The 9,211-nt window shown below is 25.8% G+C and overlaps 1 protein-coding gene across 2 annotated transcripts in view; it reads left to right on the top strand.

Moving 5' to 3' along the window:
• Positions 1-206: 206 nt before the first annotated feature.
• Positions 207-9,211, top strand: part of LOC112593311 — a 38,412-nt gene continuing 29,407 nt past the window's right edge. For both annotated transcript variants that reach the window (XM_025337691.1, XM_025337694.1), the window contains exon 1: positions 207-421. The gene's annotated coding sequence lies outside the window, so the exon portion shown is untranslated. The remainder of the gene's footprint in view (positions 422-9,211) is intronic.

The raw sequence follows: 9,211 nt of genomic DNA, 5'->3' as shown, positions 1-9,211 counted from the left end.
CCGCGACGTAACAACGGTACGACGTTATCGTGCAGACGGACGGACGGACGGCGTCCACTGCCGCCGGACGAATCGCAATGTACACACTACTGCCGCCTCCACCGCCGCCTCCACCGCCGCCGCCGCCGCCGCCGCCGCCGCCGCCTCTTTGCCGCATGGTGTGCGTGCGCCGTGCCGGGCGCGTGTCATACGCTAAACCGCTCAGTCCGATTCGCCGCAGTCCGTTACAATATCACGTCTGGACAATAGCTCCTCGCCGGTCGCGAATACGATCTCCACGCTACTCGAAGAAATCAAAAAAAAAAAGCCCGTCGTCTTTTTGCCCGAGCGCGCACGCACACGACACACCTACGACCGCCCACTCGAACACACGCGCACGCACACAAACGCGCTGTATGCAAGACTTGATTTGATACTTGAAGTAAGTGTGTGGTCTCCGAACCTTTTCGGTATTATTTCTATGGCGGTTTTTGATTTTTCACGACACGTATTCTGTACCCTAACCGTTGGTCGTGTTTGGTATAATAATAATAATAATAATAATAATAATAATATACTCGTACATGTTATATTATTATTGTGTTATCGAAACGGAAAAAACTCGGGTCAGCCGAGTAGAATATTGTGCGATTGTGTATTATTTATCGATGGTTTTTGATTTGATATGCCCATATTATTATGTATACTATCGAGCTGATATATATCGATACTCATCGTAAACCATTAATGTGTGTCTGTTTTCCTACAACATCGAGTTGCACAGGTATATAAGTCTCGAATCGAAGAGGTTTTGAGTGCGCTCAGCGCTCTGGATTTCTAGAGCCTAACACCTTGATTCCGATAATAGGATCTATATCGTAGTAATATAATTGTCTCGGTTAATTGTACACATTCAGTTTACGACAACAAATATTTTATGAGCCATGTATGACGTATGACGTTGGTCACTCTCGTACCCATTTCAACAACGAAGTGATATAGTTTTTGAAAATTTAAGTTACCTACGCGCTTATATCACAACCTATATTTTTAATTACATTGTCTAAACTAAAGCATACGTATGACGTATAAAATATGATATCGATAAAACTGTACAAATAGTTTTTTTTTAACAACAAGTATTTAAAGTTCAAAAGTAAATATACCTGAACATTTTTCTTACTACTTAAGCATCCATTTATAAACGGTTTGCATCTATGGGAAGGTACATTAATATCGTATAATACGTATTATTCGTATCTAATAGGTTATTATTATTTTGTATTATAATATATCATTCTCTCTCTTCGCTTTTTGGAATGAAATATGTGTTCTGAAAGTTACGCATAGTTAAACAATTGTTCAACAATTTTGTTATGTGTGAAGAAAAACTATCTCAACGACAACTGTGTTGGAAGATTTTTAAAAAAAATGTCGATTAAATCCTTCAAGAACCATTCGAAATTATTTTTCCATTCATTAAACTAATAAGTAGCAATATTTATGATTATTCAAAAGACATTGTAATAGGAAACTATGAATTATTATTTTATCATATTACAAATATTACGGTGTGGCGTATGAGTCCTAGTAAAAAATAACAATGAACATTTAAGTAATATGATGTGCAATATGCACTACTGCTGAAGGATCGGGTTAGATTTTGTAACTTGATACGCTTCCTATACTTAAAAATTAATATATTAAAAAGCGCACAAATCCATTTAAATTATCCAAGTCTATCTAGTTATGAAAGCACAAAATGATGTTAAAGATGTTTAACTTTATGTTTTCTAAATTTAATAAACAAAATTCATATAATTATACAGTACTGATTTCTATAGAGCTATACATGATGCTTGAGACTATTTACTATTTAGTCTTGATCAGTATTTTTTTACCCCCAATAAAACATATCGTATTGAACAGCTGTTATTGTTTGGCTCGAATGTTGGAATGACCGTAACATGTATTACTATTGTATTTTGATTTTTTATCAATAGTACTTATGGTGAGAGTCTCCGTTTCGTAAATTATAATATAACATACTGTTTGCATACTAATCTTTATTATATAATAACTTATAATAGTATATTATCAGTAACTTATTTTAGCGAAGTATTATATTATATGCATCTATGGCCACTATAACTAAATATTATATATAAGTAGATTATAAACGTATTTATTATATTATTTTATTTTATTTTCGTGTTTAAATAATTGTTTAGAAAATCACAATAAGGTCAATCACATATTATGTAAAATCACATAAATAAAAAATATTGTAATTATATATAGCTAAAATATTACATGTTGACATAATAAACATTTTTAATCAAAAGTTAATTTCGTAGAATATTTAAAAATTTTGTGTTTTTACGTTTATATCGGTTTCATGTGGTTATATTATAATAGAACACTATAACTTTTAGTTATAGCTATTAATATAAACTTTTTTTATTTAGTCATAATTAATATCTGTACAAATTGAATAAATAAGTAATATACATATATACCTATATATAAGAACATACGTACATAATGACTATATTGTGCATAATCAATAAATTATTAAATCACTTGATGAAAACTATTTTTAATTTTAATACGTATTTATATAATATAAAAATGTTCAATATATTTTAATATTTGTCTGACTCATCATATTTATATAAAAAAGCAACAGATATTTATATTTTTTTGGTAATCAAAATAATATAAATATTTGTTGCTATTTTTTTGGTAATCAAAGTAATATAAATATCTATTGCTATTTTTATATAAATATGATGAAGCAGACAAATATTAAAATATATTGAACATTTTGATATTATATAAGTACGTATTAAAATTAAAAATAGTTTTCATCAAGTGATTTAATAATTTATTAATTATGCACAATATAGTCATTAGGTACGTATGTTCTTATATTTATATATATTACTTATTTATTCATTTTGTACAGATATTAATTATGACTAAATAAAAAACACTAAAAAAGTTATTATTAATAGCTATAACTAAAAGTTATAGTGTTCTATTATAATATAACCACATGAAACCAATTTTAAATAATAATAAATATAATTAGTTTGAAAACCCTAAGGAAACTAGCTGTAATAGTTAGGTTTTAGGTTATATACGATATGATTGGTGTAGAATAATTTTTTTTTTTTAAGAATTATGAAGTATATATCCTACGGGTACCTACATCTGCATTCACCACAATTACAGGACAATAAGTATGTCATCTCGTAAGAAGGGTATAATGATATAGCTTTGTTTCATTAAAAACTATCTTGTCATTCACTATAATATTTGAGTCCAATTAGCTTATTCAAATGCTATTTAAACTTAAAACCATATTATTATTTCTATTATATATATCTCATAATTTATATTAGATGCTGCAATCTAGTATCTTCTATATGCACGAATAGTCAACATAATTTATATTTACTTTAATATGCCAACTATTATACTAGGGCTTAAAAATGAAACCATTATAAAACGTGTTTAAAATTACAAAAAAATGTACATGATTCGAAATTTTGATTTTGAAATTTCAAAAAAAACTTCTTATTATGCATTTATTTAATCTTATAAAATAACATATTATAGTAAAATATATATGTTGCGTATAAATTTTAAGCGTGAATAATTTAAATAATGTTTTGAATTATATAATTTATTATATATTTAACTCTTTCATGAAGTTGTTGTGGGTGGTTATACAATTTTTGGCTAATCATTTATGTTGTCAAAATAATAAATAAGTAATACATTTTAAAACGAAAATTCATTTATGATTTTATATACTTGTATAATAATATACAACATATTTATAACAAATGACGATGAACGACTTTCATTAAATCGTTTATGTGTTATATAAGATTATCTTAATAATTGTGTGCACGAATTTGACAGAGAATGTTTTTGTTATCTGAAACGTTGTTTCTCAATAGGTATATATTGACTAAATATTCAACGGATAATTATTTATTTACTAATATTACACATTCCGTTTACGAAGTGCGTGCTTCATGGAAATCAAATAAGTTAAATAATTCGAATATATTTAGAATATCATACATAAATATAAATAATATATACTGTGAAGTATTATACGAATTTAGTTCAATTCTATTATTTTATGTTTAGGTACATAAAGATAAATGTTGAAAGCATATTATATCTCCTCGTAATGTGATGTAAAATAAAAGTTATTACACAAGCTATGAGAACGATTGAGATTGATAAAGGTGATATATGAATTCGATTTATGAATCCATGTAAAACAATAACTGTGTCAATACTTTTTAAAGCATTGGGCCTCACTGGCTCTTGTTAAGTAAAAATCCCTTGACCTCGGTCTACGTTGATGCACTGAATAATTTTTCATATTATCAGTGGCCCGAATCATCCATATTCCCTCGTATTCCCTTGACGAATGATCATCGCAAGTTAAACAAACGTATGTAATTTAGTTTAACATCAACACCTTGACTATAGAGGTCTGGAGAACCTTGTGCTGACAGCCGTGGTATTATCGTAATTTATTTAACGCCCAAGTAATTAATAAGTTATATTAATATTGTTAAAAAATAATAATAATATTAATTATAATGTTCATCAAACAAACACGATACAATTTGAAAAACACACACATATCAAATATTATTATTCACTGTAATAGTTTTTATTAGAACCTTAGATCATATTATAATTTCTAAAATGATTTAATAATAAATCAACTACAGTCTGACAATGATCAAGGCAGACGGACTACTAACGGTGTAGTTGGAATTCTGCAGCTACTTTTTTTTTTATGGATCTATCTTTTTTTTTTTATTAAATAATAAACAAATAAGACTTTGACCGTTATTTAATTAGAATACCTCATAAAAATCTTATTTTAATTCGATACTATTGTTAGAGTATTAACCAATATTCTTATAATATAAGTTATTCCATCAACCAATATAAAATAAATCTAAGATTCCTCAAGTTTAATATAAACTTAATATATTTTACTTAAATTTACTTATTTATCTTCAATACGTAGGTGTATGTAGGTGTATATATATAAATATAATCTTTTTTTAAATAATATCCATATATATATATATCATAAAATTATACAATAACACGTTCATAATTTCATCTGCAGATTAAATTGTGAGTATAATTTATAAAATAATTTATAGTACTCTACCTGTTAGGTATTAAAGTTCTTAACTATATTTCATACATATTATATTATCATGTTTTCTTGACTAAATCATCTAAACAGTACGAACTACTACTAATAAAAAAAAAAAATTATTTTTTAATACAAGGAATAAGATATAACAAATTATGCAATAATAATAAAAATAAAATATTATTAAAAATGGTGTTACACTTGATGAAAGTAATAAATAACGCATCGAAGATGCATTCTTTTTTTTATTTTTTTTTATGTAAGACCTTAGTGTATAATTTTTATATTTATATTATATATATAATTATATTTTATAATTTTATCTGAAAATATTGCATTAGGATACGGTTGAGCTGAAAAAGGTAGATGATTATTATTTAGATGTCCATTGTCCTTAACAAAAACCTTATTCAAGCACCTTATATAAGTATTTATTCATATCGTCTTAACATTTAATTTGTTCACATTATTGTATGTAACATGTAAGAATTATATGACTATCTTAGTGTTATCTTCATATTGTGCTACAATCTATAATGGGTCAAGTGTCCACGTTAATCTCACATTACGATTACCACCATTGTCATATATTTGCAATTCACTAAACAATGATCAGTTCGTTATGTTGTATCGTTTTATTTACGATGATCCTCTTCAAAGGTATTTAAAGACAATACACTCCAGCATCGTTCAAAAGTGTGCATAATGCTTAAAAAAAAATAACCATAGCGATATTTAGATAAATCACGATAATCCCCCTTCCAACCCGTCCTTATGGACTTAAGCTATATTACTATTAAGTTCATATTTTTTTAGATACACGAATTTTATTTTAACGAACCTGACTTGTCTATCGTGACTCGTTGTATGTTTTATGTCTCAAACAAGTTGTTATTTAATAATCATTACCCGCGTGTTTGCTTCTGAAACTCGGATAAACATCTTCAGTGAAACACATTACCATAATATAGCTTTATACAAATAACAATTAACCGTATGTTTTTCATGAGAAATATGACGTATTAACTATTTTATACACAATATTTTACACCAGTAGAGGACAAAACAGTTGAGCATGCATAGAGTCAGCCAAGCGGGGGAGTTAACTTGTTGTCGGAAGTTTATTTTCAAACCTGATTATTGCATAAGCACTACATTGCTTTCAAACTACTTATTAAATTGACTAAGCATACATGTATAAAATATGTAATAAACATACATATTGTTTATATATTATTACATTACATATGCTGTAAAAAATTTGACATATAATTTATGTTTACATAAGAAAATTAATGTTCATAAAATCATCTTAAAAACGGAAAACTCTTATCGTATTTGATTAATTCAATGAACAGAAAAAACGTCTATAAAACATCCATTTACATGCACATTATTGCGTACATTTAGCTATGTTAAATAATTTGATAAGATTTCCGCATTTTCATGTGGCGATTATGCTTAACTTAATCAGGAGAATTAATTATTATTAAAAGTTTTACTTTTAAAACCTACAATTTATGTAATGTTCGGAATTTAATGAAGAGCAACATGAACACTGAACAGTTACTTTGGTAAATAAATAACAATCAAAAACAGACAATTAAAACACTTACCATTGTATATGTGTAAAATGTAGACTATATGTGCTATATATATACTTATAGGTACAATTAGTTATTTCAATATATTAATAGATCGAATTGCGTGTAGAAAATTTAAGAAACAAATTCGAATTGAGTTTTGTTTTTTAAATAATTATAATTTACAAATAATTTGATTTTTTTTTTTTAACTATTAAAAATCGTATAAGTTGTTAAAAAAAAATATAATGTAATGAATATAATAATATAAGTAATGCAAGTTATATCAGTATTTAAATTTTAAATTAAAATCTCATATACTAATATTTTAATAACTTAAACCGTGTTCTGGGCATCAGTTAACTTATTTAGATACATTGTCTTTCATTAAACTCTTTTTTCATGAATTTCTATCGTTTATTTGTTTTATTCGACATATCCATTTTGAACATATTTTGTCAAAACTAATACATACTATAATAAAAGTCAAGACCACCGCCCGTGCCTGTCGTAACAAATATATAAATATAATATATTGACCATTTTCTATATTCTATAACTAAACCAAAACAAGTACAAAACTGGTTTCTAAGTTGATAACTTAGCAACTATAGCTTGTGACAAAATAGCAAAATAGTTGTCGTTTTTTTTTTCTTGACTAACCTAATTTTGATGTAGTCGGTTAACAATTAATTAAAACATCAATAAAATACAATTTAAATTGAATATTTTTTAAACAAAATACTTATTGACTAATAATATATAACAGAATAAATAAATAATTTGTTTAGTGTAATGTACATATATCACTTTGTAAGCCTCTATTTCATAGAATATCTTACATTCTTACTGTGAATTCCATCACAATGTCACTATATTCTAAAAAAAAAAAAATTTAATTTATTTTAAACTTTATTATATCATGTATAATATAACATTTTGAGTATGTTATAACTTTTGAGTTTGAGTTATTTCATGATTTATTAAATAAATGAAAATTACCTAGTGATGTTCGTTAATCATTAATATATTATAGTGATTTTTAAATTGTTGTGTTTTAGAATGAAAAGCAGTAAAAAAATGTGTAAGAGCTTTTTTTTTCATGAAGTTATGGAATACATTGCGCACTTTAAAAATCAGTTTAATTTTTAATAATAACTAATAGTACTCTGGTTGAATGCAATGTTTAATATTTTGAATATTAATAATATATATTAACTATTTAATAAAATAAAAAGTAAATAAAAAAATATATATATTTATAAATAAAAATTTTTAACAACATTATTTTATTTTATTTTATAACAAATTATTTCTAAAAAGTATAATAACTAATATACACGAATACTACACGCTATAATACCAAAATGTACTGCATAAAATATAATCTATAGATAAAATATTTTATAATATTTTAAAAGATGTCGAAAATTAATAATTATCATTAGTACAATTAGTATAGATACTTATTTAGTTAATTTTGCAATATTTTTAAATAAAAAAACAATTATTTAGCTATATTCATTAAACGTTATGAATACATAACGTTCTTATATAGTAACATTTTTTTTTTCATTTAACACTTCATTAACATATAATCTCTGATTGTTATTTAAGAACTGTATGTCTATTTCTTTAAGAAATCAATTATACATTACACGTATTGATGCGGCATATCTGTTATACATAAGTAAAATATAAATGAACAATCCATATTTTTTCTGATGTAAATATTTTTAAAGATAATATTTATATATTGTTAATAAAATCTCTTTATATAACACTATAAGTTAATTAATAATTTCATGGATGTATTTTTATAAAGCTTGCTAGTTATGGATATTATAATAACAATTTTATTTCAACTTTTTGCAAAGTCATAAATGTAATCACGTAAAAATATAATAAATTTATATAAACATGAATATTATTTGATTTCGGAATTCGACTTTTAAAAAGCTATAGATTATTACTATCGGTGTCTGCCACCATTGTTCACGATTATACCGACCAAACCGTCATAATATAATAATTCCTCGTATTCAATAGATTTTTAACTATGAGCTGTTTCCTTGATACTGAATGCCATCTGAAACCGAACCCATACTATCCTACACAATAATCTCCAATGAGCCTCATTGTTCGGGTGCATAACAGTATAAGCATCCATGTGTCAAAAATTCTTATGATTTTAAGTATCTTCGAAACAGCGGTTGTATAATTATACACAAATGTTCTCAAACAACTTAACTAGGTACTTCATAATACAAGTCACAGAGCATTAAAATAAGTATAACTATATCCGTATCATAAATACTTATACAATTATTACAATTGTTTTCTAGTATTAATTCAAGTTTATTCTTTTATCCTGAAATTTGTAAGTTGTAAATAACTTTATACTTATATATTTTGTATGATACATTTTATTTTGTTTTTC

Source organism: Melanaphis sacchari, unplaced genomic scaffold (assembly GCF_002803265.2).
Source record: "Melanaphis sacchari strain LSU unplaced genomic scaffold, SCAv2.0 Contig1_pilon_pilon, whole genome shotgun sequence".
Classification (NCBI taxonomy): domain Eukaryota; kingdom Metazoa; phylum Arthropoda; class Insecta; order Hemiptera; family Aphididae; genus Melanaphis; species Melanaphis sacchari.
The sequence above is the reverse complement of the archived record's forward strand: the minus strand, read 5'-3'. Positions and strand labels throughout refer to the sequence as shown.